Source organism: Macrobrachium nipponense, chromosome 19 (assembly GCF_015104395.2).
Source record: "Macrobrachium nipponense isolate FS-2020 chromosome 19, ASM1510439v2, whole genome shotgun sequence".
Lineage (NCBI taxonomy): Eukaryota > Metazoa > Arthropoda > Malacostraca > Decapoda > Palaemonidae > Macrobrachium > Macrobrachium nipponense.
The window spans coordinates 83,925,091-83,948,545 of NC_061088.1; the positions used below are offsets into that span (position 1 = coordinate 83,925,091).

Genomic DNA, 23,455 nt, shown 5'->3' on the forward strand with positions numbered 1-23,455 from the left:
CTCACTCCTGATATATTCCTCAGATGAGCTGGCAACGCATTGAATAGACGCTGCATTATCGATGCTGGTGTGTAGTGGATTAATGTCCTGTGTGCTTTCCTTATTTTTCCTGGTATAGTTTTGGGCACTATTAATCTACCTCTGCTTGCTCTTTCTGATATTTTTAGTTCCATGATATTTTCTGCTATTCCTTCTATCTGTTTCCATGCCTGAATTATCATGTAGCGTTCTCTTCTTTCTAGACTATATAATTTTAAGGATTGTAGTCTTTCCCAGTAGTCAAGGTCTTTAACTTCTTCTATTCTAGCTGTAAAGGACCTTTGTACACTCTCTATTTGTGCAATATCCTTTTGATAGTGTGGGTACCATATCATATTGCAATATTCAAGTGGACTACGAACATATGTTTTATAAAGCATAATCATGTGTTCAGCTTTTCTTGTTTTGAAGTGCCGTAACAACATTCCCATTTTTGCTTTACATTTTGCCAACAGAATTGCTATTTGATCATTGCATAACATGTTCCTATTCATCATCACACCAAGGTCTTTAACTGCCTCCTTATTTGTGATTGTCTCATTATTAGGTCCCCTATATGCATATAGCTTTCTTTCTCTGTCTCCATAATTTATTGATTCAAATTTATCAGAGTTAAATACCATCCTATTTACCTCTGCCCAATCATATACTTTGTTAAGGTCTCTTTGTAGAGCGTTCCTATCTTCATCACAAGTAATTTCTCTACTTATTCTTGTGTCATCTGCGAAACTACTCACTACCGAATCCTTAACATTACTGTCTATGTCTTCAATCATAATAACAAACAGTATTGGAGCTAACACCGTACCTAGCGGCACACCGGATATTACCTTGGCTTCATCCGATTTCTCGTCGTTTGCAATAACTATCTGTTTTCTGTTGTGTAAAAATTCTTTTAACCATCTTCCTACTTTATCCACGATATTGTGTTTTCTAATTTTCTTCGCTAATATATTATGGTCTACTTTGTCAAAAGCTTTTGCAAAGTCTAGATAAACCACATCTGTTTCATTTCCGCTTTTCATATTTTTGAATATGTTCTCACGGTGGACTAACAGTTGGGTTTGTGTACTTTTTCCGGGTACGAAACCATGTTGTCCTTTATTAAACAAATTATTTTTTATTAAATGTTTCATAATATTTTTCTTCATTACCCTTTCATACACTTTCATAATATGTGATGTTAGACTCACAGGCCTATAATTACTTGCCTCTAGTCTTGATCCACTTTTGAAAGTAGGGGTAATATATGCTAATTTGTGCTCATCATAAATCTTGCCTGTATCTACACTTTGTCTTAATAATATTGCAAGTGGCTTTACGATAGAATGAACTACTTTCTTTAACAAAATAGCAGGCACTCCATCAGGCCCTGCAGCAGCTCCATTTTTAATTTCATTAATAGCCTCCACAATATCAGCTTCATTAATATCTATGTCAGCTAAATATTCACTATTTTCATCCCTTACTTCTATATCATTATCTTCATTATCTATTCTAGGGGTGAATTCTCTCTTATATCGTTCTGCCAATATGTTGCAAATTTCCTTTTTTCATTTGTTAATCTCCCTTCAATTCTTAGAGGGCCTATTTCTATTCTTCTTTTATTCATCTTCTTCGCATATGAGTATAATAGTTTTGGGATTTTGCTTGATATTTAATAGGGTTTTTTCTTCCAAGTCCCGTTTTTCATTTTCTTTTGATTGTATAATCTTTTGTTCTGCATTTTCTATCTTACTTTTTAGTTCTATAACTTTCCATGCATTTTTTTCTTTTGCAAGACCTTTTTTCCACTTTCTGATTTTCTGGAACAAGATCCTTCTGTCTCTTGGTATGCATGACTGATGTTTACTTTTCTTCTTCGGTATATATTTATCCACTATTTTCTCTAATATTTTATATAATATCTCCGTATTTACCTTTAGTCATCACTTACGAAAATGTTATCCCAATCTTTGTTTAATTCTTCATTTATTTCTGACCATTTTATATTTTACTGTAGAAAGTTGTATTTTCCATATCCTTCCCACTTTTTTCATTTCTTGCTTATCTCTGTTTTCACTTGCTTTGGAATGGACTGTTAATTCTATGACATTATGGTCTGAAATACTCGCATTATAAACTATTATTTCTTTAACATAATTCATCTCGTTCACAAATACTAGGTCTAAAGTATTTTCCTTTCTTGTTGGCAGGTGATTTATTTGTTGAATGTTGTATTCTAGTAGCATATCTAATAGCTTTTTTCGAATTGCCTCTTATCTTCTGCACTACTATTACTCTCTTTTTTATATGTATAAGTACATCCACAATCTCCTATTCGTTCTTTCTAGTCTACGAAAGGAAAGTTGAAGTCTCCAGATAGGAGAATAGTCCAGTCCTTGTGATTTCTACATATATCATCCAATTTTCTATTATTAAATCAAACTCTTTATACTAGGAGGTCTATATATTACTATGTTCATTAATTTTTCAGATTCAAATTCTACCGCTATTAGTTCACATTCTGAGTTACTATATTTCTCATATATTTTTCCTTGTTTTTTGTCTTTCCCATATATTGCGGTTCCCCCTTGATTCCTATTTTTTCTATCTGATCTATAAGTTTGGAACCCTTTTATTTGATCATCATTCCCAGTCTCTTGGGAATACCAGGTTTCACTTATATTCTTTATATCTATTTTCTTTTCAATTTGGGTTAGTTCTTCTAAGTACTCTATTTTTCTTTTTGAGTTACTCGTAACTAAACCCTGCGCATTCATCACTATGATGGTTTGCGTGTTTTCTCCTTCATTTAATATTGGTAATAATAAGGATTTTCCCATGTCTCTTTCCTGTTCTGGTATGTTGTTCTTTTTTTCATTTCCAGAAATTCTGACATTAAAAAATCCAACTTTTCCATAATATTTGTTCTTCCTTCATCATAATTATTCATTTTGTGGTCTGAAATCTGCAATTTTCTCCATATCTGCAATATCCTCTTGCATAATAAAAACAGTTATTATCTCTTGAGTAGAATCTTGGAGCTGATGCATTGAAATTTTTTGCTGACACCTCTGCATATCTCGTTGATGGCTTGCTTTTTTCTTTTACCTGATATTCTTCATTCCTCTCTTTATTTGTTTCTTTCTTATTTTGGATTTTATTACTTGATTGGTTATTTATTTGATTATTTTTCATGGCTACAGGGTGCATATATTTACATTTTTTGTCGAACTTACATCCTTTTCCTTCTTTTAGGTTTTTGCATATTTTTGGATGTAGATCTCTGCAATCATCCTCATAGCCATCTAGGTATGCACATTTACCATATATTTCATAGTTGTGACATACCTTAGGATGTTTGTAGTAACATTTTTCTCCAAATCTGCAATTCCCTCTTTTCAAAAGGTTGCAGACTTTGTCTTTTTTGTATATTTTTTCCTCTTTCCCGTCATTGTGTAGATCTGGGTAGAGCCTCTTCGGCATTTTCTTTTGTGTTGTCATATCGTAATTTATTTCTTCGTAGGTATGCTGCTTTTATAGCCTCATATGTAGTATCAATGAGTATCTCTGCATCCATACTTTTATCTTGTTCTTTGTTTTGCCTTATCTTTTTCTGTCATCTCAGTTTTGTTTACTTCTCTTACATTTTCCTTCTTTTCCTTCTTCTTTCTTCTTCTTCTTCTTCTTCTGCTTCTTCCTCTTCTTCTTTTTCTTCATCCTCAACTATTTGTACATTCAATCTTGATTTAATAACATTGTCTATCCATGGTAGACATGTTGAGCAAAAAATTCTTGTCTCTTTTCTCATATCTTGCATTACCTCAGCACACTGTGGATGGGTCGGAATGTTGCATGCAGCACATTTTCTGATTAGGTTTTGTGGATTAACTATGCTATACCACACCATACACAGTTTACATGCTTTTGGCATTCTTTTTCCTAATGCATCAATTAGGATATTCACAAGGTTCACCTTATTCATTTTCTTTGTCGGAATATGTTGGTTTAGGTATATTTTCTTTATGAGTCTCTTGACCACTTGGATTTTATTTGGAACTTCTTCAATTATTTTCAAGATGTTTTCAGTTGATTTGTTCCAGTTTGAAGGATTGTATCCTTCTAATATATCTATGAATGCTTTTGTATCTTTTTGGTTAGGACTGTTGCTTATCTCATAGATGAGAAATGCCAGTTCCCTTCCTGCTACCTCATCGTATTGCAATTTGCCAAGCAAGCTAAATCTCGCCATTTTTTCCCGCTGTTGGAACTTACTGCCATCTTGTTCTGATTTACAGTATTTCACTTGATAAACTAACTTAGAAGACGCTTTATCCTACTATTTTCACTTCACACTAATCTTATCACCGATAGTTCATTAACACTTCTAGATATTTCTCAAATTCTAGACGTATGTTAAACTTGTGATATCTGTTGATTAATCTGACTTCGCGCAGGAGAGAGAGAGAGAGAGAGAGAGAGAGAGAGAGAGAGAGAGAGAGAGAGAGAGAGAGAGAGAGAGATCAAACAATGACTGTGGATATGTGAACAAGGTTTTCTGGAACATGTAAACATATTGCTATTCAAAGTCGATAGACGTTATATGGAATGGATATACATAAGTATGAAGTGACATTCCATTGAATAATGAGTCGCTAAGAAATCTGAAATTCAAAACTTGAGCACTGAAAAATCAACCGAAGAGTTAGAGGAGGGTTTAATTGAATAGGTTCCTAGTAAGGCATGTTTGTATTGCAGTTATTAATGGCTACACTTGCATCGACTGTATACGAATGGAAAGTTTTTGTCTGTTAGATAAGTGAAGTTAGACGCTGGATCAAAAGTTCAGTAATGGAACTTTGAAATTAAATTGTGATAAACGGACAGGAACTATAGGGGTATAAATGAATATATATTTTGTTACAGAGTTAATGAACGGAAGAAAATTGCGCAAAAATGTAGCAAAGAAAAATGGAAATGGAGATGAATGAGTAGGATTGGAAATGAGCGGAATAGGGTACATCAGAGGAAGAACAGGTATCCTAGAGTTGAGTAAGTTCGTTGACTTATTAAACGGAAATTTTTATATTGATAAGTAAGGCTTGGGCACTTCCAAATTGTGAATCGACTCGTTTGTCATCAACGTTTGGTAATCAGTGTCAGTTCTCTCTTTCGTTTAATGTGCTTACGAACAATCATGCTTAGGACACTGCTTGCTATTTTAGAAAATGTGAAGTAAATTGCACCAGGAGAAATGCAAGTGTACTAAAAAAATAAAAAGAATTAGGAGAAATTTATTTCATTCAAAAGGGCTATCTGCTGCTGTAAAATATTAAATAAACTCCTTAATGCCCTGTGGAAAATGCATTAGTATGCAAGGCGAAGCCATTAATGCAAATTTTTATGCTTGCCGAAGGCAGAGAAAAATAGGAATTCTTGTTTGGCCCGAAACAGAGTAGGAGAAAAACCGAAATCTCTGCAGAAACAACATGATGCGCTTTTGTTTTGCGTATACTCCTCTACTCATTTGATTTTGAGAGAGTCCAGCCTTTCTTTCCCCAAGAACTATGAGCACTTGCAAGATTCTGTTTTTTTTTTTTTTTTTTTTTTTTTTGTATGTGTGTTGTTAAAATGCTTATATAATTGCATCTTTATAAAGTGTTATTAAGAGGTACTTGAACTCATTTTTTTTCTCGTGTAGTTAGAATTGTTACGTATTTGATTTATTTCCTTATTTTTACTTTTCAAGTCTGCTCTGGGTTTGTGCAAGTGTCCAGTTCATTCTGTCTTTTTTTAAAGTCTGTTCTAGGTTTGCGAAAGTGTCCAGTTCATTCTGTCCTTTTCAGTAGTTTTTCAGTTGTCAACATATTTCCGTTTTTCAAGTTATCTATTATCAGTGAAATGATAAGGTTTTGTGATAACGGCAGATTTAATTGGCAGCTGTTTGGATTTTACCTAAACTTATAAATAACGAACGCTAAAGTGCTAACAGAATAAAGTACGGACGGACAGACAAAGTCATCTCAATAGTTTTCTTTTACAGAAAAGTAAAAAAAAAGTGGAGATGGCTGAGATTTAGGTTGGATTAACGATCGAAAGTTGCAAATTCTGGTGATTTAATCAGCAAACACACAAGATTTACGGAGCTTGCTGGATGAAATGCATCATATCTCTACAGAGATGCGTCTCGGTATAAATTTAAGGAAAACGGAAGTAATGTGTATGCAGAAGGGGTGTAATAACATTAGTTAAGAGAGAGGATTGAATCATTCATATATGTAGGAACTGTAATATTCAGTACTGGTTCTCCTGAGTTGGAATTTAGTGAAAGATTAAATAAGGCAAGGTAAACAAAGGGCAGGTTGAATTAGATTATGCATAAGTTTAGTATGATCTTAGTGGGTGGGAATCATGGTTTGACAGTGAAACTATATCTTATAGAAGTCAGATAGACTGGAGTTGCTTCTGTATTTGAAAAATTTTGTCAAGTTAAGAAAAACGCTTTACAAGGAATAATAGGAGTCAGATGGTAGGATAAGTGGTAGAAAGTTCCTTATGTATATGAGATGTTGATGAAAGAGAAGTGGTAGATACTAGTGAAAGAGAAAATTGGTGATAATGATGAGAGGGAAATAGGAAATAATGATATAAGGGAGATGGGAGATAATGATGAAAGAGAAAAGGGAGATATTGATGAAAGAGAAAATGGGTGATAATGATGAAAGGGAAATAGGAGATATTGACGAAAGGGAAATGGTGGATAATAATGACAGGGAAATGGGAGATAATGACGAAAGGGAAATGGGAGATAATGATGAAAGGGAAAACGGTAAATAATAATGAAAGTGAAATGGGGGATAATGATGAAAGAGAAAATGGGAGATAATGATGAAAGAGAAATGAGAGATAATGATGAAAGGGAAATGGTAGATAATGATGAAAGAGAAAAGGGAGATAATGATGAAAAGGAAATGGAGATAATAATGGAAGGGAAATGGTAAATAATAATGAAAGTGAAATGGGGGATAATGATGAAAGGGAAAATGGGTGATAATGACGGAAGGGAAAATGGAGATATTGATGAAAGGAAAATGGGAGATAATGATGAATGGCAAATGGTAGATAATAATGGAAGGGAAATGGTAGATAATAATGAAAGAGAAAAGGGAGATATTGTTGAAATGGAAAGTGGAGATAATAATGGAAGGGAAATGGTAAATGATAATGAAAATGAAATGGGGGATAATGATGAAAGGGAAAATGAAGATAATGATAAAATGGAAATGGGAGATATTGATGAAAGGGAAAATGGAGATATTGATGAAAGAGGAAAGTGAGATAATGATGAAAGAGAAAAGGGAGATAATGATATTAGGGAAAATGGAGACAATAATGGAAGGGAAATGGTAAGTAATAATGAAAGTGAAATGGGAGATAATGATGAGAGGGAAAATGGAGATAATGATGATAGTGAAATAGGGGTGGCCTGGGCATGTCCTTCTCATAACCTTTGGAAGAATAGTACGTGACAATATCAGCTGGACTTCTTTGGGTATTAGAATATTTATTTGGAAGACCCATGACTACGGAAGGCTGCATTAAAGATTAAGAACCTCTTAATATTTTATTGATATCATAAGAGGTTTGATTGAATTGCCTCTAAAAACAAAATATTTGAGTTTCCTTATTTTTCATGCAAGACGAGTTAAGATCATGCAAGAGGATACGACTTTATTTTGAAAGACTCTGTGAGATACTTTGAAATTTCTTTAAGAAATGGTGGGCGTAAGATAATTACATCTCTCTCTCTCTCTCTCTCTCTCTCTCTCTCTCTCTCTCCCTTGATTGAAATGCAGGTTGACAGAAGTGGAGTATGACTCCTACACAAGCCCTTTCTTATCCTCCCTACCTTCCACCCGCTTCGAACCCGACCTGGAAGGTTTGTGACCTTATCAGAGGTCGACAGGTATTCCCTTCTCCACCTGAATCCTCTCACCTGGTGTTCCATGCTGATTAAAGGACTTTTGGGGATGCTCTTAGCAAGCCGAGTGAAAGGAGGCGAGGGATCCTATTGTATATGTATCCTTTGTAGGCAGGGATATGTTGGAGTCGAGAGATAGTGAGAAAGGCAGGGGGAATGGACATAATTTAATGTAGTGTATAAGTTTAGGCTTCGTATAAGCTAACAGAGAGATTAATGGAAGTGGGTTAGATGAAGCAAAGTAGGGAAACGAATTTTGAATAAATTAAACGTGAACGTAATGTTTCGGTAAGTTGAATGGCTGTCGCTATCTAAAAACTAACTTTTATATATTATATTTTAAATGTCAGATTCGTCCTTAATTGGAAAAAATATCTGTAGTTTCTGCTATATTGCTGGAAGGGGCTTGTGGAGTGGTCATTTAAGCAGTTATATGAAATGTTTATGGTTATAACCGTTCATAAAGTAAAGCAGACTGTATGTGTAGGAAAGCGCGCGCTCACACACATACACACACACACACGCACGCACACACGCACACACACATTGGGAGACGTTTCTTGGGATTCTTCTGTGCATTTCCTCGTTGCCACCCGCATTGTTACGAAATCTCGAAGTAGTTGGGATCAAAAGATTTAGTTTTATTTGTGTTCCTTCGAAACGTAAACAAGAAAACAAATGGCCCTTTGGGCAATTTCACGCAGACTTTCTTAGATTTTACTATTTTTCCCCTTAAAGTAAATAACAGAAAGCCATTTTTTTCCTTCCTAACTTCAACTGCACATTTTTAAAGTTTTAATGGTTGGAGGAAAAAGCACCTCTCTATTTTATTTCCGAACGTTCTCTTTGTTTCTCCAGCCCAGTGAAGTAGATTTTGTAGCCGAAGACTTGTGACAATAATGTCATTCTTTCCTGTTGTTGTTGTTGCTGTTGTCAAGAGGACAAACAAACACTCTCGGAAGTATATTTTTATACAAGAGCTTAATTAGTATAATAAGCAAATAATTTAGACAATACAACCATGGAGGAAAGTTCATTCACAATTCTAGAAGTTAATAGTAATATATGTAAATGGCAGACTGTCTTGCTTGGAAGTGGTTGGTGCAAAATAGATAATATTCTAGGAAACGAACAGAAATCTGTCTAATCTGATTTTTAATACCTTCAAATTACACATAGCGGCCATTCTATAGTTCCTTTATTAACAAAGTTCCAAGAGCATTGTCCAGATAAGTCAGTTTGAAGGCATGCACTTATACCATTTTTTTTCGGAACTTCATGTTCCAGTACACGCAGGCAGCTATAGGATAGATAGGTGTTGATTTCAACGTTCCCAGGTTAATTATTATGATATTGATGCATTTTAAAGGAAAGATAAAGACTAATCGAGTTCTTTTGATGTATGAATTATGTCATATCCGGAAAAGAAATATGTTTGATATCCGATTATTGCTTTTATTAGATTTATTTACTATTTTTACTTCTCAGACTATTTCAGTTTTGTAGTTGGTGGTCGCGTAGTAACAAAATTAATTTTAAAAATTTAATGATGATCAGACTTCTGACCTCTAGTCATATGAATCCCGTTCCTTGGGAGCTCTTAACAAGTTACAGCATTAAAGGGGCCTTTCGACTTGTGACCTTGCGAAACGGCTAACTTCGAGCTTCGAGTGAATTAGCACTCCTGCATAACTTAGCAAATCTTGATCAGTTCGTTTTGGGTGACATCATAAAAAGGTAGTTTAGCCCACGAAATCTATTGATGTAATATGAGCTTTTGGCGTTCGCTACGCGTGCTGAAAACCGGCGCTGTTGGCTCCCCTACCCTCCCGATCCCTTACCAACTCCGCCCCCACCCAGGCCGGACAAACATGTTTGTAAGAGGAGGGTGGAGTTGTCTCGTACCCTCCCATTCCGCTACGTACTCTGCTCCCGCCTGGCGTGGACAAAGAGGTTTGCACAAGAAGGGTGAATGTCTCTCCTACCCTCCCATTTCCATACTTACCCTGTCCCCACCTGGGGTGATCAGAGAGGTTAGCATGACGAGGTTGATTTGTCTCCCCTACCCTGCCCCCACCTGGGACGGACAAACTGGTTTACAGTTGGTGACTGTGTCATGTCTCCCTTACTGTTCCCGGGGATGACAAAGAAGATCCGTTAGGATTTTATTATTAGACTAAATTGTTGTAGTCTATTTTGATTAAAATGGAATCCTGAAATGCCTTTCACATGTAAGGAATGTTGTGTATTTTGTATCTTAGATATTTCTGGGAGTTTCAAAAATTTAAGAATTTAATAATTTCTTGAGGGAAAGCTTCACGCTACAATGAAACTATATTAGTTGGTCATATTATTATTATTATTATTATGCAGTAGGTGAAACTTAATCACATGGAACAAGCCCACCAAAGGGGCCAGTGACTGGAAATTCAAATTTACAAAGAATATTAAGGTGTTCATTAGGAAGAAGCAGGAGGAAGTGAAGGAAAATACAGTAAATATATATATATCTTATATATATATATATATATATAGATATATATATATATATATATATATATATATATATATATATGATATATATATGACTAGTTCAGAACCCTGTGTGATATCTTTACTGAACGATTTAGTTCGTAAAATTGATCCTAGTTACAGTGTTACCTCTCTCTCTCTCTCTCTCTCTCTCTCTCTCTCTCTCTCTCTCTCTCTCTCCTGTCTTCCTTCCTTTTGGCTCCCTGTAAAGGAGAACATCAAAGCCGCCGTCTTATGAAAGGGCTTCAGCACGATCCGTGATACCGGACGAATTGGGTTATTTGGCCATCCGTCACGATGACCGTCTCTCTCTGCTATTCAGCCTCGGCGCTGAGGGCTGCTGCCGTCCGAGAAAGGACGATCGTTTATTTAAGAAATACTGTTATATCGAGGGTAATGCGTCGTACTGTCTATACCTTATAGATTTCGCCCCTTTCATTGGGGGGTTTTCGTTTGGCTTCCAGTACTTTGTTGGATTGTGTGTATACGTGTGTATGCATGCATGTATGTATATATATAAACTCATATACATTATCTTCTGCATCACATAGGTGTTTTATTTATTTATTTATTTTACTTACCTTACATTATCCTCTGCATCACAGACTTTTGTACTTTCTTCAGTTTTTGCAATATCATTACACTTTGAAAGCGCTGCAAGCCCCATGCCTATAGCCATTATATACGTGACTTTCACTTGTCCAGAGGAATCAAGCAGCGATTTTGTAGGCACGCACACAAACATACACACTCACAAACTACACATATACACAAATATACATTTATATACATCGAGCTACAAATGTCATTTAATATCTAATTCGCTCTACCTCAGGATTAATATATTTTCATATATCTTTAACCGAAAGGGAATTTTTTAGTCGATAAGAGATTTGTCGGCTCACGGGCACGAACCATCGACACCAACAAATCCAGGACGCACTGTGCGTCCTGATTTTGTTTTTGTCGATGGTTCGCGCCCGTGAGCCGACAAATCTTTTATCGACTAAAAAATTCCCCTTCGGTTAAACATATCAAAGGACATCAGTAGCTCGATGTATGTATATGAATCACGGTAATGTGATATGACTCATATACATTTATATACACATATATGTACATATTTCGAACTCACACCAGGCGAGTGCATGACAGACTTTTATTTATTATTATTATTATTTTTTTTTTGGCTGTGGAGTCGATAACGCTTTGGCCTGTCACTTGGAAGACCGAGGGTCGTTCCTGGTGTGAGTCAGAAATTTATTTCTGTGAGACACGTTCTCACCTGTTCATTATTTTCATATATATATAAATATATATATATTTATTCTTGTAAATATATAATTTCCCTATCATCGGCTGCATCGTAAGTACCATCCATTCCAAAGCCACCTTACCAAACTCCCTGGAATTTCCCGGAATCTCCTGAACACTTCTGAATTATACCTCTTCTGCTTTGTTTATTTGCTGTAAGGATTGCTGCCTTATTTTTTCTGCTTCCTTTCAGTGTCTAGATACCTTGAGTACTTTGGCTGTATTGTCGAAAATGGCGTAACTAGAACGTTATATGTATCGTCTGCCTTAATTCAAGTCTTAACTTTGAAAGCAACTTATTAGAGTGCAATATATAAAAGATGTTTCAGAAATACGTCATCGTTACGCATATAACCCGGTTTTCTTTTCTTTTCAGGCTGTTTCTTTGTATTCTGCCTTAAAAACAAGAACATTTGATGTGGCGTCACCCATTATTTTTTCGACAGGACATGTAATAAAGGTAAGTGTCATGGATACCCAGTGAAACTGATTGGAGATCACATAGGTATGATATTTTAGCCACAGGTTTAATATTCATTTGCAAAGCGGATAAATTGAGTTTCCAGAATGTTCTTACTGTGACATGTCACTGTCAGTTAGGCAGTTTCTGTTGTACAGTTCCTGGTAATATGATGAGCTGCCGTTTTTTTTATTTTTATTATTATAATTTTTTTATTCATGAAGGGAAATCTGTTGCTGATGTTTTGGGGAATGGGTCTTGTATAGATGCCCCTGTCAAGGTTTTTAAAAACTATTAATCTGTTTAATGAAATAGAAGTTTATTGTATCTTGATTTTACCAGTTATCAATTGACATCCCATTTTAAAGGAATGCATGGAAATGAATTTGTCCAATAATGTAACTGTTGAGTGCTGAATCATTCCATCTTCATAACCGATTATTATTTGCCCAAAAGTTTATACACGATCGGTATCTCGTTGGATGAATGAAGTGTGGTCAAGTTTGCCTGTGATTGAGCTATCAAGTTGCCTCGAGTCTCATACTTCTGATAACAAGTTGTTGTCGTCTTGTTTGTAATCAAGCCACAACTGTCAAAATGTGGGACGGTGTTAATTTTTGTCGTCCAGTGTGGAGGAGAATTACGCTGTTCATTTCGACAGTGAACGGAATCAAACAGAAATGCTAACACGTTAGATTATTAATTTGTTGCCACAGAGTTATCAGTAATATCGTATTTAGAACAGGCGTTTTACAGTGATGACGAACCACAATCCAATTAAAGACCGGTTTTCGTTCAGGACGTATTGTCAAAGTTTAAATTTTTAAAAAGGAAGAAAGGCAATGGCATAAAATGATTGATCCATCCTGAGAATATAAAAGTCAAAGATATTTCACCATTGAACGGGGATTTTGATGTTTGTGGGACAAAATCACGAACTGTGTTTGTCCTCTCTAACCCGCATGCGTTCGCGTGCTGTCGAAAACGTGGCCAATTTTAATGAGTTCCGGTCAGTTGCAGAACGAAGCCAATAAAATGCTGCTGAGGAGAGACTCTGGGTTAATGAGGTGAAGTCGGCGAGGAAGAGGAAGTGGAAAATGAGCTCTGCTTATGAAAGGAAAATGAAAATTCGGATTCGATGAAAAGCTGAAATGAGGTGAAGTGGTTTTGGGTTGATAAAAACGTTTGTAAGTTGGAAACGTTTTCGGAATTTCTCGAATTTGATTTCTTTAGGTGGATATTAATATTGTTGTAGAGGAACGATGCAGTATTTCCCGTCGAAGATGCACGCAAGGGAAAAGAAAACGGTTAAAAAAATGCTTTGTGTGAATAAGCTTGGAAATATATATTTTGACTCAAATTTTAATTGGTTGAAGTAGGAGAAATAGGAAGGATTCTATTGTAAAGGACAGGCGTGTTTGAACATCTTATCTTTCATTGAAAGTGATCAGTTGGCAGCAGTGTTCTCTTCAAAGGTTTGTCGACGGTTTCTCTCTCTCGTCTCTCTCCTCTCTCTCTCTCACTCTCTCTCTCAGGATACATATATATATATATATATATATATATATATATATATATATATATATATATATATATATATATATATATATATATTCGTATATGTATATATATATCTATACACACACACACACACACACACACATATATATTAATATTATATTATATATATATAATATATATATATAAGATATATATATATATATTTATATAATATATATATCTATATATATATATATATATATATATATATATATATATATATATATTTCTTGTTGGCACACGAGAACCAGCAACGTGGTCACACAATCTGTGGGAGAATAGTACGTGGGTACTAGAAGTGTTGGAAGAACCAGAAGGCTACTTAATTTTTCACTTAATGCCTAGTGGCTGTCAGTCACTTGAGAAATCTCATGAGGGACGAAAGTACTACAAAGCCAGCTGAGTGTCACTAACACCCTCACCCTCAAATTAGAAATACTCTTTGACCTGGTTCAATGACCTCAGCTGTCCATTTTATTGACAGTGTTGATTTATCTATTTTTTCTTAGAACTCACCTCCTCGTTCTGTATTTCCCATTACTCTCTGCTTCTTCTTTCGAATGAAAACCTTGAAATTCTTTGGAAGCTTAAATTTCAAGTCAGTCACTGGCCCCTTTGGTGGGCTTGTTCCATATGAATGGGGTTCATCTTCTAAATAATAATAATAATAATAATAATAATAATAATAATAATAATAATAATAATAATAACGTTAATAATGATAATTGTAAAGTTCACAGGGGTGCTAACATATAAGGGTATACGGAGTGAGAGAGGAATAGTAGCCTTTTATATAATAATACGTGTACATGATATATGTTGTATAAGGACTACAGGTGCGGCTCAATTAAACCATTGTCTTGAAGCTTGTTTAGAACCACCGTTTTTTAGAAATTGCTGTGCTCTTTTTCACATTTGTGATGTATTGTCTCTTGATGTTCCTTATGTATTCTTTTCGTCATATTCTTCAAAGGGTTCCAAGGAAAATCTAGCAAGTGTATAAAACGATTATGTTCAACGAAGTAGAAATAGTGATTGGAAGTCAGAACTCGTGATTTTTATATATATACTTTTTTTAATATTTTCTGTTGGGGAGTCATGAATGAAACTAAAAATAGTAAAATATCAAAATATACAAAAGACTTGTGTATATTCTATATATAAAAGCGAACATCACAATAAAATGAGAGGCAGAAATCCGTAACGAGCGCTTTCGCCTTTATTGACCTATTGTGATTTTTTAAAACATATATATACTATATACATTTTTATATACTCTGAAAACAAAACTATTCAGAAAACGCGAGGAAAAATAAGAAAGAAAATATAGCGAAGGTGTTGAAAATTTCCCGTATTTTTGAATACCAGATGGAAGGATAAAGGTATAAAGTCTTTCTCCAAACCTGGGCAAAGTTATAAACGGGCGAGAAGCGTAAGGGCAATTGGGTCGAAAGTTCGCATCCTCCAAGAGAAGAAATGGGAAAAGTTTGATGGATCCCAGCATGGCAAAGTGATAATAAAGGCGAGACTGATAAGGACTTGATTCATATAGGACCCGTTTCCGAGAAAATCTTCACTGAAAAGCAGCGAGACGGTTTTTCGTGGATGACGGTTCCCACCCAATTGAATTATCTTTATATATCTCCTGTTATCTAGGTTATTATTACTTTATTATTTCGTTAGATGAAACCTATGCGCATGGAACAAGCACACCAAAGTGGCGATCGACTTGAAGTTCAGGCTTCCAGAGAATGTTGGTGTCAACCTCCCACCGCAGACCCCCCACTGCAGCAGTACTAACTGATCATGATACATGGCACGACGGTAGCGACCATACCAGCGGACCAGCTGACGTCATGTACCTACCCCCCGCAGCTCCATCCCATGAACAAAGCCATACCTTAACAAACATCTCGGCTGTACTTCTTCCATTTTTTGCCTCTTGGTTGACCTCCTTATTAAGCTAAAAGGCAAATCGAATGGAGATTTGAATTCAGCGTTTAAGGTCATATTTGTGACTTTGGCTCTATGGAGTCTTACATATTTATTCCGAAGAGCGTTATGTTTTGGATGACTGCGTTTCTTCCCTGCGTATTTTAGACTGTTCATAATTAATGTGCATATATTTACTCATGGGTTATTAAACAGTGACTTTGACATAGACTTTGAAACTTTTTTTTTCAGTGATTGGGTGCTAATCCTCATACATTCATATTTTCCTTCCTTTCAGCGTTCAGCTACATGTAAAGAACGGTGTAGAAAAGAAATCATTCGTTTTTCTGGTGTAATTGCTATAAAGAACCGTATAGCAGACGCCCATTTATAGACGAAAACACACACACATCTGTTCCTACTCTGCGAATATATTAAATTCACATTACATATAAACCGTAATACAACCAGAAACGTCGTAAAAAAGAATCCCGTGGAATTTAGCGGAGGAGAAACAGGATTAGCATTGATGGTTTCAGTGGAAATCAGATAAATCATGTTCAGGCAAGCACCACCGTTTAATTCACACATCCAGGTTAATGGCGTGACCTGATTTCTGGCGTTAATAGATTTCCGCCCACAAATACACCCACGATTACACACACACACACACACACACACAAAGGACTTTCCTTCAGGAGAATCGTCTTGTATGCAAGTCACCTTTAAGACGACATTCAAAGCCAATGTGATGTTTATTGATTCCCGTCGGTAGCATGGGGGTAATGCCGCCCAGGATTGTCAAGCCAATTCCGTTTTTCTCCTCCTCTGCATGTATGCCAGTGTGTTTGTACAGGTATTAATACTTACGCGCTCTCTCTCTCTCTCTCTCTCTCTCTCTATATATATATATATATATATATATATATATATATTATATGATATATATATATATATATGATATATATTATATAATGCCAGAGTCATGTTTTAAGAGCTGAATGTCCTCGGTGTCCCGTGTTGCTGGCCGTTGACTCACACTGCTCTTTCCCTGAAGTCTTGTTACCTTACATTATCAGTTGTGCCACGTATAGTCCATGGGCCCAGAAACCAAAAAGGTCTCCCCCTCCCCACACCTTCTTTATACCTACCACCTCTTATTTTTCATGTTGATGTCTAAGTATCTATCTAGAAAAGTATTGTTAGTCAGGCGATTACTTGGGGAGGGGGCCGGTTATCGTAGCCCATGGACTAAGTTATGTCCATGTTTCTGTTTTCTGCTTTTCATTTCCCGGACTAGAAGAAAACATCAAGCGTCCGTTCCAGGTGTCATCTCTTCATTTCGATGCATGGTGTGTATACTTGCATTGTGTAGTACTTATAATACTTCCATCATTTCCCTATACCGATAAATTCTTCAAAGTAAGCTCACCTTTATTAAAAGAGATACTGGAACTTTCGAAAAGTCACCGTCTTTCGGGTTATTTTAGAATGTTCGAAACGAAACCGACCGTCGTCGTCTTCTGCGGCGAAATAGAATAGCAGATATTTGGGGCCCAGAAAAATGACTGAAATAATTATTGAGTGCATTTGAGACCTTGGTATGAATAGCCTCGGTCTGAAAACATTAACTGGAGCGTGTGTGGTACGATTCTGTCTTGTTGAAGTGGGTATTTCTGGGATGGGAGAATCTGTCATTATTTTTGCAGTTATTATTACACACACACACACACACACACACACACACACACACATATATATATATATATATATATATATATATATATATATTAATGTAATGAAGATCAATTTATAATAAATACTTTATTATTTTTTTGTATTATACTGATCATCATGTAATAAATATATATCATTATTATTTTTGGTATTATAATGATGGTTATCATATAATAGATACTTTATCATGATTAGTTTTGGTATTATAATGATGATCATATAATAAATATTTGTCATTATTTTTTTTTTTATAATGATGGTCATCATAATATATACTTTGTCATTAATGTTTATGTATTATAATGATCATCATATGATAACCATTATTATCACTTATGTATTATTGTAATGATAATCATATAATAGATACTTTTATCATTTTTATTTATTGTATTATAATGACGACCATCATATGATAAATACTTTTCGCAAAACTTTTTGAAAATTTTCAAATATTGTCGATGTTATTGAATACTACATCATAAGAAGCTTACGACTTGTCTTATATGAGTTTACTTGTATATAGTAATTTCACATATATTACCTTTCGTTGCAGTCAAGATTTTTTTACGGAGCGAAAACTCGTCACGTAATTATCTTACGTTGCTTAAAAACAGAAAATTGGCGAAAGAATAAGTTAGAATGTGGAATTTTAAATCATTTCCAATGTAACTGGAAATATCATTTACTGTACATAAATACATAAAAAAATTAAGCTCCAAATGTCCTTTAATATCCAATTCGCTCTACCTCGAAAATAATGTATTTTCATATATGTTAACTGAAAGAGAAATTCGTTTTTTGTTGGCTTGGACGGTTAGGGCGTCACTGTAAGCCCTTGATTTCTCCTCTGTGCGCTGGTTCGAATTATGATCAACGAAAAGATTCCCCTTCGGTTAACATATACGAAAATATGATATTTCCGAGGTAGAGCGAATGGGATATGAAAGGATATTTGCAGCTTAGTGCTTGTATGTGAAACAGGGTAATGTGATAAAAATTCATATTATATATATATATATATATATATATATATATATATAAAAATATGAGAGAGAGAGAGGAGAGAGAGAGACATGCATACATTACCCGCAATCACATGCACACACGTATGTGAATATAAATATACATATATTTGTTTATTTACGTTTATGTAGATGTGTGTGTGTTTAGGCGTGCGTATATATTTGTTAGGCGTATAGGCTTTCTTTTGCACACGATTGGCACTCGAGCAGGCACGTGTTTTATCGAACCCAGTTTTTACAAATACTAATAGGTTACTTGTTCACAGAATTTCACGTCTTGAACCCCTTTGTTCACAAATTTCACGTTTTGAAAACCACTTATTCACAAATTTCACATTTTGAACTCCTCTGTTCACAAATTTCACGTTTTGAACCCCTTTGTTACAAATTTAACATTTTGAACCAGTTTGTTCACAAATTTCACGTTTTGAAACAGTTGTTCACAAATTTCACATTTTGAACCCACAGAATTTCACGTTTTGAACCACCTCGATCTGGGTTGTTTCTATTTATCACCCGACGTTGTTATTCACTTTCTTCACATTTCGCCATACTTCTCCTGACGAGGAGGAGGAGGAGGAGGAGGAGGAGGAGGAGTGGAGCCGACGCTTCCCTCGCAGATATATATTGGTCCTTGATGGAACCTGACAAGGGTCGTTTCCCTTATTGCCAAGGAGCTTCGGTTACCACCGCGCGAGTATACCACCACGCGTCGCCTTTCCATTTTACACTCTGGCATGTCACGTTGGGCCCCTCTTCCATCTTCATTGGGTTTTATTTTCCTCGTTTTTGTTTCTGGGGCGGGGGTGGGGGGGGTCGCGTTTATGAGTCGTCGTGTTCGTAGATGCGTGCGTTTTGAACCGTCCAAGAAATGTTCTTCTTTCAATTTTCGTATTTAGCCCATTTAGCCACGAAAGATCTGTAGCTGCAATTTAATTATATATAATCTGTTCACTATTTATTATTACCTATAATGCTTTTTTAAAACTACTGTTATTACCATGATTATGATTACTATCATTTTTACTGCTTCTGGAACTGTGTGGATATTGCCGATTATGCAATTTTTTTATCATGTTATCTCACGTGTCTACGTTATGTATGTTACCGTCTGTGCTTTATATACTCCATGTATATGGCCTTGAGCTGAAAATGAAATTTATTATTATTATTATTATTATTATTATTATTATTATTATTATTATTATTATTATTATTTATTTCGTTGTCGGCTTTGCTGACTCGTGGCGTTTTCAGACTTTTCCCTGATAAACTTTTCCGAGACTGTTCAAGGTATTACTACTTTTACGCGAAGGATACTATAAATATTTTTTTTATGAATGACTGTAGGTAGTAGGACTTTCAAATCATGCGAGTTGCTTGCTTGTGGAAACCTTCAGCTAGAAAAATCTCAGTAACATTATGAAGACATGTTTTATTTCAAATCATGCGAATTGCATGCTTGTAAGGTAAAGAAATAATCCGTTTCAAGAATAAGCATTATAACGACACTGTATCTCATTTGTAATTCGTATATTTTCCAAGGATCCTCGTGGATTAGATCTCATTTGCAATTCGTTTATTTTCCAAGGATCCTCGTGAATTACATCTCATTTGTAATTCGTTTATTTTCCAAGGATCCTCGTGAATCTCTATGACTTGGGGCCGCGCTGATATTTTAACAGGTCCGTTAATGCGTCCTTTGTGCGCGGAATATCACCCAAGTGTCTCCTTTCCCAACAGCAGTCATTGTAGACTTTCTTTGAGACTGCCACGCTTAATTGTCCGAGTCACAATTCCGCGGAATGTAATTATGTTTTATTGTTTAGTTTTAAGTGACGGTGTCCCGAGTGAAAAAGGAGAAGTGGCAGGGACGTCGGGCAGTTTTGAATGAAACTGAAACAAGATCAGTGGAAGGAGAACTGATTGAAACGAGATCAGTTTGGTAGGAAGGAAACAGATGTGTGTTAACGTTTTAAAGTTTAGTGAACAGAGAGAGATAGAGAGAGAGAGAGAGAGAGAGAGAGAGAGAGAGAGAGAGAGAGACTGACTTTGTTTGTAATCGTTTCCTTTGAGATTCAACAAATTGCATGCAGTCGTATTCAGGTTAAACCAGATTCTTGTTGTGACGATGGCGGGAGTACCTAAAGGAGAGATGCTTTATTCCTCTGGGGTCATTACTTGGTCTTTTAATGGTCTCTTGTAGAACATGTTAGTAGCTTAAGGATAGTGAAATTATTTTCTGAAGTCTTACAGAACTCCTTTTAGAAACCAACGTTGATATAAAAGTGCTGAAAAGGGTTTTTTAGTAAACTAGGTGAATAAACACTGGATTGGAAATGAGGCACTGTAACAAAATTCTCGTTGTAACAGTACAAATATAAAGGAGAAACGACGAATAGATCTAATGCCCAATGGATTCTGTTCATTATTCGCCACAATGCTGAATGTGTCGATAATTATTTCTCGATAAAGCGCATCTAGCACTGCCTCCACGACATTGTTCCTTCTCTCTACGCTGATGGTCCTCTCTCCCTCCCTTCAGATTCCGACGCAGACTGCAATTCCGAACAATAAAAAAAAATGGGCTGTCAGTTAATCGCGCTGGAATTTCTCTCGGCTGAGAGAGAGAGAGAGAGAGAGAGAGAGAGAGAGAGAGAGAGAGAGGCAGGTTGAATTCAGAGCGACAATCTCATTTTGACCGTTTCACTTGCAAGAAATGAATGCGGTCTCTCTCCTAGAGCACGGTCGAACAAAAGAAGAAAGAAAAAAGCTGAATTGTATAAACGTTGGAGCCGAGGAACAGACGTCTAGAGAGATGAAGAAGGAAAGAGCAGAGTGGCGTTTGCACTGGTTAGACACTCTTGAGCTTTTCACAGTGAGAGGCGTTCGCCTTGTTCATTTATAGTCTGTAGATGCATCATTACAATAATACACTATTATGAATATTATTCATATATATATAGTATATATATATATATATCATATATATATATATATATATATAATGCTTGCCCGTGGAGGAGAGGAAGCCACCAATGGCAAATCACAAATATAACAGCTTTTTAAAACGAATAGCATTCCAAATTAGATTTCTGCTCACGTTCATCAACCTGACGGTAGGATACGATGAAGAGGGAATTATAGTGGTTAGCGTCGTGGTATGCCACTCAGATCTCGCTGGTTTATGCGTCTTCCCCAGGGCGATGAAGAATCACTGGCTCTGTTTCATGGTCAGTTACTGCTGCAGTGTTGGGGGGGTCTTTAGCGGTAGGAGGTTGAAATCAACAGTCTTTGAAAACTTGAATTTCAAGTCAATGGCCCCTTTCTTTGGTGTGCTTGTTCCAAGTGAGTAGGTTTCATCTACTGAAATAATATAATGATAATAATAATCTTCCTCTTCCCAGCTTTTTTTACCAAGTTTTTATAAAATAATAATAATAATAATAATAATAATAATAATAATAATAATAATAATAATAATAATAATAATAATAATAATCACTGAAGAAGTAATGCGTGTGCTATTGATTGCTGCAGAAAAATTTTGGGAAGTGTTAGTCCAATGGGTGTTACCAGGCCGCTGAGAGGGGGTGGGTTTGGGGTTTGGGGGGGGGGAGGAATTGGAGGAGAATGGAGTCTCTTTCTCCTTAGCAGAATATTGACGAAGATCATTCCTGTAAGTTATGGTAACTGTACCTCCAGAATAGCAACTGCATTGTTAAGCCACCCTTCGAGAGAGAGCGATTAGACTAGGGTAAGTTTCAGATGACGATCGGTGACGCCATTTCGTATTTATGCTTAAAATGCAGGAGCTCCAAATTTCAAGGGAGAAACGCTTCGGAAGAAAAGTTGTATCTTTCCAGAGGTAGTAAAGTGTTATCTTATAATTTGCATAAGACCGGCAGAAACGAGTGTGCACTTATTTCGTGGCGTGGCGTGGTGTGGCGTTTTAAAGTTTACGCACCCTTTCGCCATTTGGGGACCAGCACGAATTTCTTGGGAAATCGTCCTACTGCAGAAAGATTTCAGCCGTAAATTCCCAGTGTTTCAAGAGTCCAAGGAAAGACTTCAGTGCTAAATTAATATTGTTCTGATAGCCTGGTACCATGGGGGTGTGCGTACGTGATTTAATATCTTGCGTTCGCGAAACTTTCTCGTCAGAAGAGGCCAATTTTCTTCTTTGAGAGATGGAAAAAATTTAAAGAGTTTTAGCTACCTGTCGAAACTCATATCACATTATTGCAGGGTGTCCATAAAGCCCCAGTACCATTCTGAGCAATAAATACTTGTGATGGTGCTGGGACTTTATGGAAGCTCTGTATATTGTATTATATTTGTTCTAACTATTGGTATAGTGGGTTTTGTGTCATCATAGTCATTTAGACGTATTTGTAAATTTAAGTTCTGAATGTCATTATTGGTATTTACGCTTTATAATAGTTTGGAAAGTAGTAATTGTAATTGATGCTGTTATGTTGATAGTTGAGTGTGCTGATCAAGCTGACATAGCCTTAGTCTCTGGATTGGCTCCAAGCACAGGGTACGACCAGCTGCTCATTGTAGGTCGACTTCTTTTGAGGTAAAGGTTGCAGCCATAATCGCAGCCACAATCGAAAATTGTGGCCTTGCTCGGAAATCATTGGCAGTGGGGTGATTTGATAGATAGCGTTAGGTTGCTGAGTGCTTTATTTCCTTTGCATAACTTTAATAGCAAATATTACTATTTTCATCTTAATTGGTTATAATAATCGAAATCTGTCCTGGTTTCATTTGTTCGAAGTAACTCTGCGGCATATTTTCGGTGGAAGCATCAACAGAATGTTTGCTGTTTATGTCTCTTTGCTTAACTTTTGTAATCATCTCTCCTAAGGATTTTATTGCCATATTGAT

The 23,455-nt window shown here is 35.9% G+C and overlaps 1 long non-coding RNA gene across 2 annotated transcripts in view; it reads left to right on the top strand.

Annotated features, from left to right (window-relative positions):
* LOC135213110 (uncharacterized) overlaps positions 1-23,455 on the top strand; it is a 281,005-nt gene that overhangs the window by 163,027 nt on the left and 94,523 nt on the right. The window contains exon 4 of one of the 2 annotated variants that reach the window (XR_010314081.1): positions 12,225-12,308. This is a non-coding gene — a long non-coding RNA (uncharacterized LOC135213110). Of the gene's footprint in view, positions 1-12,224; positions 12,313-23,455 lie in introns of both variants that reach the window. The other variant, XR_010314080.1, reaches the window with a different exon arrangement.